General features: G+C 35.3%; 1 protein-coding gene and 1 non-coding gene across 10 annotated transcripts in view; one reads left to right on the plus strand and one right to left on the minus strand.

Annotated features, from left to right (window-relative positions):
- The window catches only part of ADK (adenosine kinase), a 508004-nt gene that overhangs the window by 110035 nt on the left and 375810 nt on the right, over positions 1-22159 (plus strand). The window lies entirely within an intron of this gene.
- On the minus strand, positions 13433-13539 carry LOC119871738. Its single transcript, XR_005358717.1, has one exon. It is a non-coding gene; the product is annotated as a U6 spliceosomal RNA (small nuclear RNA).

The following is a 22159-nucleotide window of genomic DNA, read 5'->3' on the forward strand; positions in this document are numbered from 1 at the left end:
TTTATATTCATTGTTGAGTGCCGTGGGATGAAATGGTGATTATATAATATCTTTAGATATTAATAGTATAGTTTTTATTCTATCTTTTAAATTTTTACCTTTTAAAATTTTTATTTATCTATTTTTAGTTAAAAAAAAAAAGTAGGGGATCCCTGGGTGGATCATCGGTTTGGCGCCTGCCTTTGGCCCAGGGCTCAGTCCTGGAGTCCCGGGATCGAGGCCTGTGTCGGGCTCCCCGCATGGAGCCTGCTTCTGCCTCTATCTCTATCTCTATCTCTATCTCTATCTCTATCTCTATCTCTATCTCTATCTATCTCTATCATGAATAAATAAATAAAATCTAAAAAAAAAAAAGTAGACTCTACACCCAGCACGGAGCCCAACACAGGGCTTGAACTGATCCAGAGAATAAAACCTGAGCTGAGGTCACGCGTCAGACACTTAACTGACTGAGCCTACCGGCTTTGTTTTCTATAGCACAGTTGTATATGTAATATCGTATGGATATATATACCTTCATTGCTTTTCAACTTTTTCCTTGTCATGACGTTCACACAGAATACTTAATAGTAGTTTGTTTTGAACATGTAAACATATGTTCAAGTATTTATTTTTTCAGAATTATAAGAAATAAGATGATTAGGTGTATAATTACCTTGAAAATCTTTAGCAAAGTGGTCTATTGTTAAGGTTTTATTTTTGTTGAGGTGGTGACTTAAGTGTGCCTTAGAATGCTTAGGAATGAGTTATGAACTCCATGTGATAATATTTCTCAAATAACTGCTCATTGAATTGATTCAGATTAAAATTCATTACTCATTCTTTCTCTACCTATATATATTACTAGGAATACTCCTTGGCCTACCCCACTTTCTTCTCAATAAAATAGTATCCTTTAGTGCACTTACCTTTATTTCTTTATAAGAACGTTCTAGGTGGAGTTTTTCTAGGTTGTGATGACTAAATGCATTTCACCCTTTTGAGGAAGTTATTCTTGGTAACAAATTTCAGGGAACACCATGGCCTTTGATTCATGGTATCTCAGGGCCACTTTTTAAAAATTCAAAGGTGATAGATGTGTACATGGTTAGAAATCAAATAGAATAGATGGTCTTATAATGAAAAGCAAGACAAATCCTACTCCATGTTTCCCCTCTGCCATTCCCCTAAAGGGAGCCACTTTTAACTAAGTCTGTTTTGAGTGCTTATTGTGGTTATCTCTACCTATAATAAGATTATATAATACTTCTTGATATATCTGCTTTGCTGTGGTCTTCTATGATTAGATGAATCTTCATCTCATACCATCTCAACCTTTTCTTCACCCTGTTTTGATCGCTTTCAGTTTCTAAACTGTTTATTTTACATCTTCAAATTATGTATTTCATGTTTTATTAACTGTTTCCAGTTTTCTGTCTCAGCTTCTTTTAATTTTAGCGTCATCAAAATTGGTTATACTAGGAACTTGGGGGATCCCTGGGTGGTGCAGCGGTTTGGCGCCTGCCTTTGGCCCAGGGCGCGATCCTGGAGACCCGGGATCGAATCCCACGTTGGCCTCCTGGTGCATGGAGCCTGCTTCTCCCTCTGCCTGTGTCTCTGCCTCTCTCTCTCTCTCTCTCTCTCTCTCTCTGTGACTATCATAAATAAAAAAAAATTTTTTTTAGGAACTTGGTCATGTAGCCCCAAAGGGGCATCAGAATTTTTTAAATTAAAGTAATTGTTACATATGGGTAAAACAGATTGTCCTGCCCTTTTCTTGTTGGTAGTGAGCCCTCTTGCCCCAACAATAGACCCCATCAGCTAAAAACAGAAATAGAAAAGATTGCTTACTTAACTCATGCTCAAACTAAAATCCTTTGTTGGTTTATTTCTTATTGCATTCTTTTTTAGGCATTGATGGTGTTTGCAGTGACTGTAGTATTCCAGTCACCAGACCAGAAAAGCCCTGATAGCAATAGGATGCCTAGAAGACTACACCCTACATGTCCTATTCCCTGCCCCTGGTCATGGGCTGAACACATACCACCACCTCCCCCCATCATGACCTTTGCCTACTCTTTTGCATGTACCCCCTCGGCCTCGCCTCATAAAACTTTAGGTGTCCCTCTTGCCAGTGGAGAGGTCTCATGTTAAGGCTTGAGCCTGCCACTTCTCCTGGCTGCTGGTACCTGAAATAAATTTCTACCATTCTCTTTTCCAAACCCTTGTCTCTTGAGTTACTGACTTTTCTTGAAACAAGTTTATCCTTTGGCAAAAGTGTTGGCAAACCCAGCCAGGAGCTGTGCTTTGGATTTGACCAACCCTTTTAAGATTCCCAGGGATGGAGCAGTTAGCCATGGTGGCACTCTAGTACTAAGCCATTCATTTCCTGAGTTAGTGGCTGTGGTAGATCATTCAGTAACACTCTCAGTTCTCTTAGAAACAGCCACTTTTAATATATTAGTTTAGTCCTTCTGATACTACTTCTGTCTAATATCGTTATTCAGCTTTCCTTGATGAGCCAATTTTAGATGTTCTCTGTTTACCTTTTTATGGCAATTTGGGATTCAGATCATATTACATACCTACTCTTGCTAAAGTTTGGGAAGTTATATAATAATTTTGGTTAAACCTATAAACAATCTTACTTATTATAATGACTATGTAGGTACTAAATAACATAAGGCATTATATTGCATTTATTTACTTAAATACATTTTTTTTTTTTTTGTCCTTTCTCCTATCCTGTATTATTTTGCCTTGCTTATTCGTTTGCTTACTTTTCTATGGGCTAAATTGCTAATTTCCCTCTCTGTTTCATCAGCTTTCTCAGGCACTGCTTATTAATTTTTTTGGAGTACTTAAATATAGGCCCCAAAAGCTTAATTAATATTTTTCTTTTGATTTCTTTCCCTCAATCCTCTGTTCTGTCAACTTCTTTCCCTCGATTCTGCTTCAGTCAGTTTTTGTTTTGTTTTTCACTCTCCACAGCTCTCTGATTACACTTTTCTTTTTGCTCTTTTGTTTGAAAAATTACTTTTTGTTTGTTTTTCCTCTTACTAGTTTATTACCTCATTTTGCTAAAGCATATCTTCCAGAGATTGCTTTAGGAAGAAAGAGTGGAAAATAAAACTTTTGAGTACTTGCAAGTGTATAAAATGTCTTTATTCTATCTCACATTAGATTGGTATTTCAACTAGGTATGGAATTGTAGATTGAAAATAATTTGTCCTTAAAAATTTGATGATGCTCCATTAGTAGCCAGTGATGTCCATGAGAAGACTGATGCACTGATTGCTGAGGTTTTATATGTGATTTTTTTTTCTCTTTGGAATTTCTTAGATAGGATTTTCTCTTTCCCTGGGTATTTTAAGAGATCTTTATGTAATATTTCTTAGAATAGCTCTTATTATTATTATTTTTTCACTCTGTTGAGCCTGTGATTGGCCCTTACAATCTGGAAACTTGAGTGTCCTTCCTGCCATTTTTGTTGTACATATTGGATAATTTCTACTTCACCATTTCTCTGTTCTTTTCTCCCTAGAACTGTGAATTCTTTTTATTCACCAGTTCCTACTTAATGAATACTTTGGGTTTTTCTAATTTTTCACTACCAAAGCTACTTAAACTTATAATCTTTTTGCATGGACTTTAAAAAATTGTGCCAGTGTATTTAAGTATTAAGTATATTTATTTACATGTGTTACAATGTAATAGGTGCAAATATGACATTTAATAGTTTTAAAAAGCTTTCTATTCTCTGAATATTGCCGAGATTGAAAGAATTTTTGTCTTACTGACCATTTGTAATATATTTTGCAAAGACTCCTTTTGTATTCATTCTGTAGACAAAGCTGTTTGGTCATTTTCTCCAGCATTCCTACCCTGATATTTGTCTTTCCAATTTTAGCATTCTAATGGGAGAGACATAGCATGAGAGAATCAATTCAAGGGTTAATGGGTCAAGAAAAAGATCTCTTTTCCTTTAGGCTAACAGTGATTGGCCTTAGTCATCTACTCCAAGCCTTTTTCCTGGTTTTGACATTTTTTAGACGGGCTTGTTCCCAGCCATATGGAGCATTGAGAGAAGACCTTGCTATAAGACACGAGATTTTAATCTTAAAATTGGAATTTGGCCTTCATCCTCTTTATCCTCTAAGACATGGAGAGAGTGGGTTCCCTTAAGGCAGAATAAAGAGGAGCTTTGAAGTTCTCCTACCTGAACTTCAAGTTCTGATACAAAGCTTCAAAGTTTAGAATTGCTTTTTCAAGCAAGTTTATTTCCAGTTTTTCATTTTACTTTGTCTTATTATTGGTTTGTTAGACTTCATGAAGTGAAGTTCATGTGGAACACATTAGACACTCATGATAAATGTAAATAGATAGTTTTATTCATTGAGTCTTCATTTACTCATCCATATTATTTTAATCTTTGGGGATATAGTGTGACACTATACTTGCTCTCATGGAACTTACAGTCCCAGGGATTGTTGTAGGAGTCTAATTGATAAAACATGTATTTTGTGCTTCTCAACAGTAGGATTGAATAATTCAAGAAAAATTTTGAATTCAGAGACAGGCTTTCTTTAAATGGAATGCTATGTTTGTTTCTGTTTTCATGAACACATTTATTAGCTTTTGATTTTTAAAACTAGAAGAGAGCAGAATGTTTTGGCAGAAAGACCTAATATGTGATCCTTACGAGTTCTTCAATTGTTGCAAAACATAAACATTCAATAAGGGGTTCAGCAAAGTAGATTAAATGTTATTTAAAACATATGTTTTAGTTGACCTCATGGCTGAATGGCCTGGTTCAGGAATCCATGAATTATCCCAAGGGTAATTCTTATATAGCAAAGTTTTTTGTTTTGTTTTTTGGTCTTTGTTTTTTCATGCTTAAATACTTGATTTCCACAAACACTGCATAGGGGAATTGAATAAGAAGTCAAAAAGTCATAAGAAAAAGAGAAACCTTGCAATTTTACTGCTTTTACGAGGAAGTAGAAAAATTTTTTTTATTTTATTTTATTTATTCATGATAGACACAGAGAGAGAGAGAGGCAGAGACACAGGCAGAGGGAGAAGCAGGCTCCATGCAGGGAGCCCGACGTGGGACTCCATTCCCAGTTCTCCAGGATCAGGCCCTGGGCTGAAGGTGGCGCTAAACCACTGAGCCACCGGGCTGCCCAGAAAACATTTTTAATGATAGGCTATGCTTCATCATGAAAATACAGTTGGGTTTTTTTAGACCTTCACAAATTTGACTTCATTGTCTTTAGTAGTGGATGTTAGTAAACTGAATGACAGGGAGAGAAAGAGTAAACTGAATCTCTAAAACTTCAGGTGATTGCGTTGTACAGTTTGGAGCATGGATTTTGTTGTTTTTAGACTTTCCTTGTGACATTTTAAGTACATAGTAAAATTGGACAATACCAATACCCCTGTACCCAATATCTTAACACTGCTATATTTGTTGAGGGTTTGAGTGTGGTGGGGGTGGGGAATAAAACATTACAGTACAGTTGAGGGCCTTCTGTCCACTCTGCAATCCCATTCTCCTCCACATTCCAGAGGTGACTGGTAGTTTTAGCTGTTTTTGGTGTTTTTAACTGTAATACTTTTCTTAGTGCTTAAACTATATGAATACATTCATCAACAATATGAGGGATTGATTTGCAGGTTCTAAAACATTGTGTAAGTGCTTTTTACTGTGTCTATCCTTCACATTGCTTGCTTATTGATTTATTGATTGATTTTTATTTTTTTTAAAGATTTATTTATTTATTTATGATAGAGAGGCAGAGACACAGGAAGAGGGAGAAGCAGGCTGCATGCCAGGAGCCTGACACAGGACTCGATCCCGGGACTCCAGGACCGTGCCCTGGGCCAAACTACTGAGCCACCCAGGGATACCGATTTATTTATTCATTTTTAAAGATTTTATTTATTTATTCATGAGAGACACAGAGAGAGAGAGGCAGAGACACAAGCAGAGGGAGAAGCAGGCTCCATGCAGGGAGCCAGATGTGGGACCGGATTCCGGACTCCAGGATCACGTCCTGAGGCAAAGGCAGAAACTCAACCACTGAGCCACCCAGGCGTCCCTGTGTTGCCTTTTTAATTGCAGTATAATATTCTTGAGATTTATATATGGTAGCATATTTATTTTTAACATAACTATTAACATGACTTCTTTTTTCCCATATAGTACTATATGACAATGCCAATTTATTCTGTTGAAGACTTATAAATGTTTCAGTATTAGGAACACTACTGTAATTAAAATTCTTGTATTTATCTCTATGTGCATATGTGAGTGATTTTCTAGGTTGTATTGTTCAATACAGTAGCCACTAACCAGATGTGGGTTTATAAATTTAAGTTAATTAAAATGTAATACAATTAATTTTGTTCCTTAGTTACACTAGCCATATTTGAAGTGCTCGATGGCCACATGTAACTAATAGCTAATGTATTATATATTACAGATAAAGGACATTTCTCTTACTCCAGAAAGCTCTGTGGGACAGTGCTGCCTTGGATTTATATGGGCCTGTGGCATTGTTGGTCACATACCTCTTACATTTTACTAAATTGCAAAATTGTGCTTGCCAACAGTATCTGAGCATTCACTTTCTCAATTGTCTTGCTAAGAATTAGTATATGTAAAAATTTTACTTTATTTCAGTTTTAGTAGATGTAAAATGTATTTCATTGTGGTTTTAACTTTAATATGCTCAACTCACATTTTAGAAATGTGAGTTGAGCATATCTTCCTGTGTTTATTTGCCTAAAGATTCCTGTTTTGTGATTGCCACTTATTATCTTTGCTAAATCTTTTTTTTCTGTAGGAATATTTTAAAGTTACTATTTGTAGATGTTCTTTATTTTTTATGCATACTAATTCTTTGATATCTGTGTTCTCTGTGTGACTTGTCTTTAATTTTGTGGTGTCTTCTGTTTCATACAAGTTTTACAATTTGATGTAATCAATTTATCAGTCTTTTCTCTTATGCTTTTATGCCTTAAGAAATACCTTCCTATCCCAAGTCAAAGAGTTTCCTATGTGTGCTCTATAGAGTTTGATCTTTTCATCCAATTGAATACAATTTTTGCATAGAGGCAGAGTTTGAGACTGAAGTTCTTTGTGCATGGATAACCAATTATCCTGCCATTTTTTGATCAGTCCACTGTGATTTGTTGAGTTTTCTCTATGTGTGTAAGTTAGTTTCTGGGCTCTAATTCTGTTTCATTGGTCTCTTTATCACTATGCCATTATTTCATTTGAATTTTCTTAAGATAAAAAGAACAGTCATGGCTAGGCCTCTGGCTCCCCCCCCCCCAAATGATTTAACTGATGATAAGCTGGAGGATTATAATTCATAATTCAAAATATTAGCAAATGATATTAGTACAACTAGCAGATGTGAACAAGAATATTTTTTTCTGTGATGGTAATTGAGGAAAGCTTGGCTTAACTTTGAAAGAATAAAAAAACCGTTACATATTTAATCCAGGGCTTTTTTTTTTTTTTTTTTCTGTGTCTAAAGACAGAGGAATCTGTTCCTTTCCCTCAGTACCATCCTTCCCCGCTGCCAATTTACAGCATCCAATATGGACATCCTTGGAGACCATGTCTCCATCTCTCTTGCTGTTCTCTTTTGCCTTTCTCTCTGTCTTTGTTGTTTAGAAGCTGTTCAGTTGGCCCTCAGTTCTTCTTCAGGAGGAATCATTTTGTAAATAGGTATAATCTTGTGTGTTCCTTGAAGGAGATGAGTTCAGGGTGTTCTATATCGCCTTCTTGGACTAGAACTGGATGATTACTTTTTGAAAAAAAAAAAAAAAAGTGGTTTGGCCATAGTATGAAATGAAGAATTAAGGAAAAGCAGCATGAGCTTTATGAGTAGCAATTAGGAAAATGAGCTTTAAAGTCACACTGCCTGTCCAGTGATCTGTGAGCCTTGGTATGTGAATGGGATACTCATAGTAGTCACTTTAGAAAGTGCTTATGGAAAAAAAAAAAAAGAAAGTGCTTATGATGACTGATGTTAAACACCAGTTACCTGGCAAAGACAACTGGACAGTTGTTGAAAGAGGCATGAGAGGAGAGTTAGGACAATGTATCTACAAGTGAATAAGAAAGAATTGGATTTGGAAAGATTTATCACTAGCAAAAGTGAAACAGTAAGTCTAATAGTGACCAGTACAGGACACTAGGTGGTGCCATTAGCCTAGACTGCTTATTTGATATGTCATGAGGCTGAATAGCCTCAGGGTAGAAAGACTGATAGGCATTCAGAAATTAAGACGTTAGTCTGGAATTGCTGATTTATTAAAGGTGTGAATTATATTATTAAATATATTTTGAAGTAATATAGTAATACAGTTTTTCATATTTTGTCCTTCAGTGATCATTTTGAAAAATTTCCTTTTTTAAAAGTTTGTCTTTCAGATAAACTGTATTTTAAAAGTACACATCAGGGCAGCCCCAGTGGCGCAGCGGTTTGGCACCGCCTGCAGCCTGGGGCCTGATCCTGGAGACCCAGGATTGAGTCCCACATCGGGCTCCCTGCATGGAGCCTGCTTCTCCCTCTGCCTGTGTCTCTGCCTCTCTCTCTGTGTCTCTCATGAATAAATTAATAAAATCTTTAAAAAAAAAAAAAAAAAAAGAATCAAAGATGTCTTTAGAAACTGCCTGAGAATACTGCAAGGTTCCCATCAGGAATGTTGTACTTAGTGGAGAGACTGCTGAAATAAGACAGGCACTGAACTGACCATCTTTATTTAAAAAAAAAAAAAAAAATAGAAGTACACATCAGGGCAGCCCTGATGGTGCAGTGGTTTGGCACCGCCTGCAGCCTGGGGTGTGATCCTGGAGACCTGGGATCGAGTCCCACATCGGGCTCCTTGTGTGGAGCCTGCCTCTCCCTCTGCCTGTGTCTCTGCCTTTCTCTGTGTGTCTATGAATAAATAAATAAAATCTTAAAGAAAAAAAAGTACACATCAATTTGTTTCCAATTTAAAAATAAAGATTATATATAAAAACCTATTTCTCTTTAGAACTCTTTTAAAACAAGATAACTGAAGTTTCCATATTGAAATGATGTGTAGTCAGAAAGAGCTTAGTCTTTTTTTTTTTTTTTTTTAAGATTTTATTTATTTATTCATGAGAGACAGAGAGAGAGGCAGAGACACACAGGCAGAGAGAGAAGCAGGCTCCATGCAGGGAGCCCGATGCGGGATTCAATCCTGGGACTCTAGGATTATGTCCTGGGCCGAAGGCAGGCGGCAAACCGCTGAGCCACCCAGGGATCCCCAGAACTTAGTGTTTTATTAAGCTGCATGCGCTTTATTTCAGGTCTGTGTGCAACTCCATTAAACTTTTTGAAATACTAAAAATAGTTCCTTGATTTCTGTTAATTTTTTTTAGGTTGCAGATTGAGAATAATTAAGTACATCATTTGATTTTTGCAGATGGTTTACACCGTTAAGTTTTTATTGATAGGTACATTGAACAAGTGACAGAAATCCTCCAATTCAGACTGGCTTAAGCAAATGGAAATTTATTGGGTTACATAATTTAAAAGATCGTGGTATGGCCAATTTCAGGTGAAGCTTGATCTAGTGGCTCAAATAATGTTTTTGGACCTTCTTCAACTGTTCCTCTGTTTATCTTGGTATTGGCTCCTTTTCCAAGTAGGCTCTCATCTCCTGGAGGTAGGGTAGCTGCCAGCAGCTATCAGTTTACATCCTTTTCACTTTTTTGCATCTGTTCTAGTGGCTCCAAGAAAAGTTATGGTATTAGATCATATTAGGTCTGTTTAGCTTGGCTTGAGGTACATACCTACTTCTGTAGTTGGAGATAGAATTAGCAATGCTGGAAATATATGGATTAAGCAAGTTGGAGAGAAAAAAATCTCTTAACACAAGAGGAAAAAAAAGAGTGTTGGAGAAATGGTTCCCCAAAAAGCAAATTTGGAGTCTTGTTTTGGGAATAAAGAATAGTTGTGAAATGACAGTCATTTATGTAAGAAAGTTATCTTAAAACTGTTTTCACTTTTTAAATTTCATTCTTTAAAATTTGTCTTTACTTTGGTCCCATTCCTGCTATTTATTAGTTATGTGACTTTTCAGGCTCCATTTCATTATTGGCAAATTGTGGTTATAGTTATTTTGGTGATGAGATAAGATAATGTATCTGAAATACCTTTCCTAGTGCCTGGCATATATTAGATATTATAGAAATGTTAATTTACCTCTGAGTATGACTATAAGCCAGATACTTGGGTTTTATCAACAGTGCTGTTTTATATTTGTCTATAATCTGTCAATATTTCAAATGTAGTAGCTATTATGATAATTTTTAAAAATTACTAATTTATTTTTTTTAAGATTTATTTATTTACTTATGATATTGAGAGAGAGAGAGGGGGCAGAGACACAGGCAGAGGGAGAAGCAGACTCCATGCCAGGAACCCGACGTAGGACTCCGTCCCGGGACTCCAGGACTGTGCCCTGAGCCAAAGGCAGGCGCTAAACCGCTGAGCCACCCAGGGATCCCCCTTAAAAATTACTAATTTATAGATTACTATTATCACAGCTTAATATGACAGTTGAAAGATACTGTCCTATTCATGCCTTATTTAAATTTTTATACTTGTACTGAACGTGTAGATTTCATTCATACAGTATTTTGTAATTAATCTATTTTGGGAAATATAAATTTCTTTAACGACAGCAATAAATATCGTAAAATTATGATAAATGGTTTTATTGTTTAGACAAATAATATAAACGGCTTCGTGTGTTTGAGGAATAGAAGGAAGTTGGCAGTAAGAGAGAAAGATGAATGATTAAATATTGTTTGAACTTGTTTTTTAATTAAAGTGCTTAATTGCTGTGTATAATATTCAGAAGTGTGATTTTAAATGTAACATTAATTTTTCAATTATCATTTATCTTTATTAGAAAATATTACTTATATTTATCATAATTTTTTTCACCAACTATAAGGCTTTTATAATCCATTTATGTTAACTGGTGTGTACTCTCAAGAATAGAACCCTTATAATGGTTTTTAAACTATTTGAACATTAGATATTTGGTAACCCACATTTCCAATAACTAGCAATATACATGAAACTCTTGATAATGATGGAATAGAACTATTAATTTTCCTTATAAAATAACATAGTGATACATCATTATTTGACTTATTGCATATTTGAATGTGGTTAGCTACAAGTTATGTTACACTGGTATCTTTTATTCATAGTTGACAAATATAAACGTGGAATGTAAAAAAGTTTTTTTTTTTTATCAGATTTCATCATATAAAATATTATACACAAAATAAAGCCATATCAGACCAAAGGATGTTGTAAACAGCTGTGGCCCTGTCATTTTATTATTGGTTATTGTGTTTCTTATTCTGTACTATGTTTGCTTGTGTTTTAATTGCAATTTATTTTTAAGAATATTGTATTTGTGTGAAAGCAGTAGGGATACACAGTGCTAATAAGGAGAAGAGGTATCAATCTGATGGTTATTAAAAGTAGAGAATTTTTAAAAAAAATCACAAATGATGAAAAATTGGTTTATGCAACAACAGGAATTATTTTGAAGACAAAGCCAATGTGTAAAGTAGTTGCCATTGCTGCAGAAGTATTGCTTAATGTTATATCTATTGGTATTTACCATATGAGAAATTAAAAAAGGGGCACCTGCCTGGATCTGTTGTAGTGACTCGTGATCTTAGAGTTGCACATTCCAAACCCATGTTGGGTATAGTTACAGAGTTTAGTTTAAAAAAATTATTTTAATTAAAAGTTTTATTTTTTTAATTAAAAGTTTTAATGGAGACATTTGAAAATATTAATACATTTAAAGGTAATTGTCATAAACCCATTATTAACATGAGTAGCATAAGTAAAATAGGTTTGTGAAAAATACCTGTATTTTCCAAAACCAAAAATATTGTAAAAAGACTGGTATTTTTTTACATTTTTCCAAATCTCTTTACTGTTAATGTAATAGAAGGCAGGTGGAGTCTCATCTGCTTCTGCATTCAATCTGTTGCAATATACTGATTGAAATATAGGATGTAGGGCAGCCCTGGTGGCACAGCAGTTTAGTGCCGCCTGCAGCCGGGGGTGTGATCCTGGAGACCCGGGATTGAGTCCTGCGTGGGGCTCCCTGCATGGAGCCTGCTTCTCCCTCTGCCTGTGTCTCTGCCTCTCTCTCTCTCTCTCTGTGTCTCTTTGAATAAATAAATAAAATCTTTGGAAAAAAAATATACGATGTAAATATGCATGTTGAAATATTGATATTGATTAAAATATATGAATGAAATATTACCTCACACAGATACTTAGAGTATAGCAGGTATAGCTAGTAAGAGGACAGTAGAAGTTTGGAGAACAAATTTAATCTCTGAAAACTCGCTTATTAATACTCTAGATATGTTACCTTAAATGTTTTTCAAAACAGAACAAGACAAAAATACACCAGCATCCATTCCATTAGGCACTAGAATGATGTTTTGTTATGTACCCTCTGGAAAACTTCACTGGACAGTTAGTTGTACAAAAATAACATTGAAAAAGGACAGAGTTTTAATCTGTGAATACCCTGTAAGAATTTTAGAGATCCATGTGATTCTTGGATCAGGCTTTGAGAACTGCTGGTCTATGCAATTGAAAGTAATCAGTAACAAATATTGATAGAAATTCTTTTGAATTTACAGCAGAGTCTGAGTATCATTGTCTGTGCGTCATGAATTATAATTATAGAGTCTGTTGACTCTATGTTAAAAATTCGAGTGTTTGAGAGTTCTAAAGTCTAAAGCAGCATATAGATGCTGATGATCAAATTTGCCACAGCCAGAGATAGTTCTTTGGGGTTAAGGTCCTTCAAATCCATGTGAGAACCAAGTAAGTGGCAGGGCAGCAATTTTGGATAGCATCACTGCTAAAGTTTTCTTATGACACTTGTGCAGAGATCATCAAGAAGAGAGAAATTATCTCTCATAACCAATTTTTAGCCTAATCAAAGCTGTAATATTTTGGAGAAAGAAGCCTGGTAGAATGTGTGTGCCATCAAGTTAGGGGTAGAGGATAACTCTGTAATCTTCTGTCTAACAGAACTATATATAGGGACTGGTTATGTTAGATTAAGGAACTGATGTGACTTAGCCTACTTATAAATAGGGATTCTTTCTATATTTAGAAGTTTTCTTAGTATACCATATATTCACCCTGATATCAAGTTGTGGGCTTTTTGGATACTTCCACATGGACAATTGTTAATGTGAAGCATGGAGACAGTATCTTGTAGTAATTATCATTTCTTATGTTGGAAATTTTAGGTCTAATTCTACTGATCATGTACTTTAGCCATTTACATTTTCCTTTTCTTTTTTTTTAAAAGATTTTATTTATTCATGAGAGACAACAAAAATATGGAATGCTTCACGAATTTGCATGTCATCCTTGTGCAGGGGCCATGCTTATCTTCTCTGTATCATTCCAGTTTTAGTATATGTGCTGCCAAAGTGAGCAGTAGCCATTTAAATTTTCCTGCTCAGAAACTAAAAGCATTTGTTTTACACCTTAATTCAGGTTTATTTTAAGGCAGTTTTGTTTTAAATATATCATTTGTTTATCTAATAATTGTGGTTATTTGATATGACAAAACCACTTGGTATTGTCATATTTAGCTTCATCTTCTCTTTGTTAAGTCCTGCAAACAAATACTTATTTCTTCTGAGTAGAAACCAACCAACACTGCAAATCCATTGATACTACATTATTTGGAGAGATTTAACATGTAGGGAAAGCTTAATTATTCATACTATACTCATGTTATGATGTGTAAATGATTTGTTTACTGTCTTTAATGTGACTCAGTCAAAATCTGTGTAGGTAATTTGCATAAAGGGGAAGTATTGCTAATATCTTTTGCATTACTGAATGTTACATATAAAATTAATTTTCCTTATAAGGGATGTGATCTATTTTTCATTCTTTATTTCTGTTTCTTCAGTTTCTATGAAAATATAGATTTATCTTTTTTTTTTTTTTTAAAGATTTTATTTATTTATTCATGATAGACACAGAGAGAGAGAGAGGCAGAGACACAGGCAGAGGGAGAAGCAGGCTCCATGCACTGGGAGCCCGATGTGGGATTCGATCCCGGGTCTCCAGGATCGCGCCCTGGGCCAAAGGCAGGTGCCAAACCGCTGTGCCACCCAGGGATCCCAGATTTATCTTTTTAATATAAGAGGAGTAGAACAAATGATGGGAAACATTACTAATTACTGGCACGATCTGAAAGTGTTTGCTTATCAACTCTACATCTCAAGCATTTTCATAATTCTCTAATAGTAAACAACAATAAATAGATTAGGTAAGAGGAAAGGTGATGATCCTGACATTGAAATTTTGAGTATAACTCTTACCTCTTGGAAGAGTACTCTTATTCATGTTTCAATGACACTGGTCTTTATCTTGTTATTTCAATAGGTACTCATTCCTACCTTGAGACTTTTGCATATATTGTCTATTCTTTTTGGAATGCTTTTCCTTATTGGTTCTTTTGGACTTCTTTTAGTTAGTTCAAATGACACTTCTCATAGAATTTAAATATGAAATGACTTTGTTTTCTTGTTTATTATCCGACTCCTCTAAGTACAATGTAGAAGCTCCTTAATGGCAGGAGCTTTGTCCTATTGACTTCTATATCCAGCTCCTAAGAAGCAGTTGGCACACAGTAGGAACTTAAATGTTATCATATGAAGGAGGATTGTATTTAAATGCAATGTATCATGAAACCATTAAAAATATGCCTTATTTTCTAATTCTGATTATAATTTAAAAGGTAATATTATAAATGCTTAGTTTTATAACCCTCAAATAGTGATATCTTACTACTTATCGTGATGGATGAATTATAATACATTCTGTGTTTAATTCCAGTTTAGTTTGGTGGAAGTTTACTACTTGGTTTGCTGTTAGATCATTTTGGCAGTATTCCTATTTAATTATTTCATTTACAGTCTTAGCAATTGATAAATAAATTGAGGTCCTGTGCTTGGAGTGGGACTTCTACCTACATCCAGATTCAGTATGTCCGTGATTTATAGTAACACCTCTTGTGAGGTCTTTATAGTGCACATACTTGGCTACATATGTTTGGGCTTTTGCCTTAAGAAAGTTCAGTGGTATAATCAGAAGAAGTAGAAAAGAGTAGAAGTAGAAAGTACAAAAGAGGAGAGGATTTTTAGAATGGATAAAACATGTTCCTAAGTAGACATAGAGCATATGGACATAGAGTTGTGCAGCTCAGATCCTCCCTCAAGGAGGAATTGCAGCCTGGCTGTGGGGAGAAAAGAATTCAGAAAGGTTTCATCTGTCAGCTCCTTCATAGTTTGCCTCTCTTGCTGGAAGCCTCCCTTGCCTAAGTAAACCCCAGCCTTCCCAGGGCAGCTCCCATCCTGCAACTGATCAAAATGGAGGTATAAGGTCCCAGCTATTTTGTTCACACCTGAGATAACTAATACATTTCTAGAGATCCCTGCCAGGTTGCCTGAGGTTTTGTGAGGTTTGTACTGTAATCTGACTTCTGTTTTACAGTCCTGCTTCCCCCCCTTCTTTTTATAGGGGCTGATCCCTAATAAACATCTTGCACCCAAAACTACTGCAATGTCTGCTTTTAGAGAATCCAGATTGTAATAGGGAGGTTTTTATAAATCTTTTGTAAAATTTTATACAATTTTTTTCCCTTGTGAATGTGCATTATTCTGAAAAGGTCTGTAGCTTTCACAATAATTCTTAAGGATAGATTGAAAATGACAGGTCTTTCTCACCAAAGACTTAAGAAGGAAAGGCTTTTGATTTTTTTGGATTTAGGGTCAAACATTGTAAACCTTTGCTTTTGGTCAGCATTCAAGCCAAAGCTCTGTTGATATGGGAGCATTCTCCAATGACACAGCAATTAACTTCCTGGCAAAGGCCTCTGGCGCTGGTTATAATATGCTGCTGTGATGACTCTTGGAAGCTTGGAGAAGTGATGGCCTGTATGAAATGAAGTAAAGATGTCAGGGCTGTCTGGCAGATAGTAGAGCAAGGAATCAAAAGGCTCAGAGAAATGAGCATGCTAGAATGGATCTACTGTATTAAGACCAGAAAGACATTTTGTTTGTCAATAATGCAATAATGCAATAAGGAAATGTAGAGTGAAGGGAGCCACCAGCATCATAGAGAGAAGCCTCAAGAGTGGCGGTTTATTTTAGAGGGAAGCTGATAGTGGAAGATGCCTTTAGAAAACTGGAGTCTAATAGCAAAGGGGATGAATGGATCCTGGAGTAGTAAAGGCTAGGGAGCAGCTCTTAACTGTCAAGTGAGGATGATGCAGTAGTTATCTGTTCTTGCTGTACAGATTGCTATGAATTTAGCAGCTTAACAGCAATTATAATCTCAAGAGTTGTGTCAGAAGTTAGTACCATGTGCTTTAACTCTGCTGGTTCTCTGCTTGAGGTTTCATAGGCTGAAATCAAAATGTTGGCAGGATTACATTCCTCTCTGAGGGTTCTAAAGATGAATGCTTCCACACTCATTCAAATTGTTGGCCAAATTCAGTTATTTGGAATTGTAGGACTGAGGCCCCATTTGTTTGCTTGCTTGCAACTCATGGGTCTTTTATCTCTTTAATCTCTGCTGTATCTGTAGTTAACGTGTGTGTTTCTAAATTGATGTTTTACCTTTACTTCCTATTTGATTGATTTTTGTTCTTCTTCCTTTACAGTCTTTGAGTTAAATCTGTTGTTCTTCTAAAATCTTAATATGAACACTTAGCTTACACGTTTACAGCTTTAGGTTCTCTTTTCTGAGATTTGCAATGAAAGCTATACATTTTTCTCAAAACACCTGTTTTATATCATCCAGATTTTGCAAGAGTGTTTTATCATTCATTTCTAAGTATTTTAAATTTCTCTTAAGATTTCTTTTTGGCCTGTTGATTATTTGGGAATTGTTTGAAAATTTGAAGTAAGGACTTTTAAAAGGATGTCTTTTTAAAATTGCACATCATTGTAGTTAGAGAACAGGTTCCATGTGATAATCTGCTTTTAAAAATTCTGGAAATTTGTCTTATATCCCATTACATTGATTATTTTTGAAATGTTCTGTGTGTTCTTGATAAGAATAGGCACTCTCTAATTGTTAGATGAGGAATTCCATATATTTAATTAGGTCATTATATATGATCCTCTCATGATCTGGCTTTTTTTTTTTTTAATTTTTATTTATTTATGATAGTCACACACAGAGAGAGAGGCAGAGAGAGAAGCAGGCTCCATGCACTGGGAGCCCGACGTGGGATTCGATCCCGGGTCTCCAGGATTGCGCCCTGGGCCAAAGGCAGGCGCCAAACCGCTGCGCCACCCAGGGATCCCTGATCTGGCTTTTAAATTGTTATTTCTTGCATACAATTTTTGTTTATATCCTTGACTGGTCAATAATAAAAAGATGTGTGTAGAAACCTACTGGGATGCTAGATTTGTCAATTTCTTTTTAAGATTTTTAAATTTTTGCTTAATATATTTGAGACTTTTATTAAGTGCATATACTTTTAGAATTACTATGTCTCCCTAGTGTACTGAACTTTTTAAAAAAAATCGTTATGTAATATTCCTTTCTTTTTTTTTTTTAAAGATTTTATTTATTTATTCATGACAGACACAGGGAGAGAGAGAGTGAGAGGCAGAGACACAGGCAGAGAGAGAAGCAGGCTCCATACAGTGAACCCGACATGGCACTTGATCCCAGGTCTCCAGGATCACGCCCTGGGCTCAAGGCGGCGCTAAACCACTGAGCCACCAGGGCTGCCCTATTCCTTTCTATTTTAATTGGTAGTAATTACAGTTCAACTTCTTTCTTTTCTTTAACATTCGACCAGTATGTCCTTTTATCTTCTTTCACTTTAGAACATTAGGTGTCGGGGATCCCTGGGTGGCCCAGTGGTTTAGTGCCTGCCTTCTGCCCAGGGCATGATCCTGGAGTCTCGGGATTGAGTCCCACATCAGGTTCCCTGCATGGAGCCTGCTTCTCCCTCTACCTATGTCTCTGTGCCCACCCCCCATGTCTCTCATGAATAAATAAACAAAATCTTAAAAAAAAAAAAAAAACTTTCTACAAGGTTATAATTTGGATTTTTCTCTGATAATTTTATTTTTGTTATATAATAGAATGTATTATTTATTTAAAGACTTCTTTTTTTTTAATTATTTATTTATTTATGATAGTCACACACAGAGAGAGAGAGAGGCAGAGACACAGGCAGAGGGAGAAGCAGGCTCCATGCACTGGGAGCCCGACGCGGGATTCGATCCCAGGTCTCCAGGATCGCGCCCTGGGCCAAAGGCAGGCGCCAAACCGCTGCGCCACCCAGAGATCCCTATTTAAAGACTTCTGAATTTGGTTTTTACTCTTAATTATTTGATCCATCCTATAGTTTATTTTCATACACAGTATGGGGTATGGATCCTATTTTATTTTATTATAAAGATTTTATTTTTTATTTTTTTATTATTTTTTTTAAAGATTTTATTTATTTATTCATGAGAGAGAGAGAGAGAGAAAGAGAGAGGCAGAGACACAGGGAGAGGGAGAAGCAGGCTCCATGCAAGGAGCCCGATACGGGACTCGATCTGGCGTCTCCAGGATCAGGCCCTGGGCTGAAGGCAGCGCTAAACCACTGAGCCACTGGGGCTGCCCTTAAAGATTTTATTTTTAAGTAATTTCTACATCCAATGTGGGGCTTGAACTTCCACCTAGAGATGAAAAGTTGCATGTTCTACCAACTGAGGCAGCCAGAAGACCCCTGTTTTATTTTTTATAGTAGGTTATTTGGTTGTTCCAGACTGTTTATTGACTACTCCATCTCTTTCTCATTATTTTGAGATACCACTTTAATTATATGTTACTGTCATATCTCAATTTACATGTTTATTATTGCTTGTTTTGGATTTTTTCTCCTGTTCCATGGATATGGCTTATTATTGTGTGACAGTTTAATTATTGAAACATCATGAAAGTTTTGTTTTCAATTGGGCTATTGTCCCGTATTTCATTATTTTTTTTTAGAGCTTCCTAGTTTATTGTTACTTATTTTTCAGCATTTTATCATGTATACCACTCATCCCACAAAAACAAACAAAACCTATTTCTATTCTTCTTGATAGGATTATTATATTAAAATTAGAAATTAAGTGAAAGTAAATTGATGTATTAATACCGAGTCTTCCTAAAGAAGAGCATGATTTGTACTTTTATTACTTCAAATATTCTGTTAATGCCTTCAGGAGTGTTTTAAGTATATTTTCTTATAGGTATTATATATTTTTAAAGTTTTGTGAATCAAGATCTTTTAAAAGTGATTTTGGTTTATATAAATGCAATTTCCTGACTCTATGCATTATTTTTCTTACTCATGTACTTTACCACCTTTTACTGTTTGTAAAATTTCTGTTAAATTTTTCTGAAAAAATTTTAAGCTCTGCAATAATAACAGTTTTAAGTAGTAATAGATTTATTTCCTGATTCTTAATATTTATTCCTCTAGTTTCCTTCATTTTGTTTAATGGCATTGGCTGGTATTCTAGTGTGATGCTAAATGGTAGTGGTGATAATGGAGTTTCTTGTCTTAGTTCTCACTTGGCAAATCAGTAGTAGAATTGTGCCTTTCATAGTACTCCCCTCATCTTCAAAAAGTGTATCTTGTGGGCTCTTTTTAGTGAGTTTCTATCACTGGACTCTCACAGTGTACACTTATGGTTGTCCCTATACCATCATTGATTATCCCATCTTTTCCTCATTAATTTGTAATACTTCCTGATATGTCCCAAATATTACTGAAAATAAAGTGCAATTTTCATTTTCCTTGATTTTTCATGATTTTCAGTAGGAAGAAAGTGTCCCATGAACATTAAATGTTCTTGTCAGAAATTTCAAACTGAAAATTGGAAGCATCCTGATTTGAACTACAACTCCTTTTTTTTTTTCCTTTGTGTAGAACTGAAATATTTTGAGTTGCTCAGATTTGAGTGATCTTACTATTATTGCTTAGGGTCTTGGCTATTGTAAAACCAACTTACCTAAAGCAGTTTTTTTTTGGGGGGGGGGGGTGCTAAGCTATTTTAAGTCTCAGTAGTTAATTTCATTTTTATTTTTTGTCAAAATTGTGTTTGTATTTTCAAGACAATGCTCTATTATTTTCTAGCTTTCAGTGTTGCTGTGGTGAGATCTGATGCCCTTCTGATTCTTTATCCTTTGTTTGAAACATTTGTTTTATTCTACAAAAGCCAAAGCCTTTTAGGCTCTTTGTCCTGATAATGTCTTTGTAGGGGTCTCTTTTCATCCATTTTGCTGGACACATTGGTGATGGATTCTTTTGACATGGATCATGTCCATTAGTTCTGAGAAATTTTCTTGAATCACTTGATTTCTTCCTATTTTCTTCTCTCTCTCACTCTTTGTTTTTTGAACTTCAGTTATTTGGTCATTGGACATCTTGGATTGGTCCTCTAAATTACTTTTCTAATTTTACTTTGGTTTTTGAGAAATACACTGTCATTTTTATTTCAATGGTTTAATAATGTTTTGTTTTGTTGTGCCTTTTAGTAGCATCTGTTCTTGTCTCATCTCATGGATGCAATATTTCTTGTCATTTCTCTGAGGGTATTAGTAATAAGATAAAATTTTTCTCAAGCTTCTTTCCCATTGTATATCTCTCTTTCCTCCATGTTGTCATTTTTAATTTTTGTTTATTTTGGCCTTCATCTTTCACAGTAGAGATTTTAAATATCTGGTGATATTTGTCTCTTTGCTTATTTTTAAGAGTGGCAAATTGAGGGCTGCCCAGGTGGCTCAGCGGTTCAGCGCTGCCTTCAGCCCAGGGTGTGATCCTGGAGCCCCGGGATTGAGTTCCACGTCGGGCTCCCTGCATGGAGCCTGTTTCTCCCTCTGCCTGTCTTTGCCTCTCTCTGTCTCTGTGTCTGTCACGAAAAAATAAATAAGTAAATAATAAAAAAAAAAAAAAGAGAGAGAGAGAAATTGAAAGACAGTAAATGTACTGTGGGTGTGTAGGAGTTGCAAACTCCTGGGCTTGAAATGATCTGACTGGGCTGTTTTGTAGCAGAATTCCATGTTGATACCAGTAGGTGGTTTCTTAAACTAGTTTGGTTATAGAAAGGTTCCTTTCATAACTGCCACTGGAATCAAAAAAGAAAAATATTAGAAGATTCCAAAGATTTGTGTGTCAGCTTTCAGTTTATTCTCATATTTTCAGTATATTTTTTGCCTTCTTTTTATCCTCTCCAGAAAATGGACCTCCAATCTTTTGCCTGGATATGAAAGAGGGTATTTGCTTTGATGTGCTGAGTAGAGAATGGATTCTGGAAGTCTATTTCCATCTTAGAGTGTTATGTCCTGCCTTCACTCCCATTCCCAGAGATTCTTAATGCCAATCAGTGCCTTTTTAGGGGTATGACAGCATAAATTTGATTGCTGCCCAATTTTCTTCTGCCTTTCTCCATTTCTGTTTATCATTCAGCTTTCTTGGGTGTGTTGAGTTAATCATTGTTCTTCACTCTGCTTTACAGTATCCAGATTTTTGTCACCATTGTTTCCATTTTGTCTTTGAGAATAGTTTTAGTGGGGTTCAGGAAGAATCAGAAGTTTGTGTATGTATTTAATATCTTGGTTTTTACTTAAAGTGTGACATATTTTAAATTATTGCTTTTATCTTATTTTGTCTTTCTTAATTTAGATAGAAAATTATTGCATTACATAATAGTTTTCTAGTAAGTTATTCAGTTGATCAAAATTGAAATATTAATGGTTACAAACAGAGTTGGCCACATTGGCATATGTAATATTCATTCAAAACATGTAAAGGAAATAATGACTCTTGTGTATTACTATATGCAATGTATGAAAATAACATTGATTTGATTCTTCATTTTTGATACAGTTAATTTGATACTTTAGCTTTTATCACTTACCATATATACCAATGTGCTTTTTTTTTTTTTCTTTTTAACCAATGTGCTTTAATGGAAGCTGGGTTCTTCTTTACCTTCAGGGGCTGAATTTGAATTAATCTAAACCAATCATGGTAATTT

This window comes from Canis lupus, chromosome 4, assembly GCF_011100685.1.
Source record: "Canis lupus familiaris isolate Mischka breed German Shepherd chromosome 4, alternate assembly UU_Cfam_GSD_1.0, whole genome shotgun sequence".
Taxonomy (NCBI): domain Eukaryota; kingdom Metazoa; phylum Chordata; class Mammalia; order Carnivora; family Canidae; genus Canis; species Canis lupus.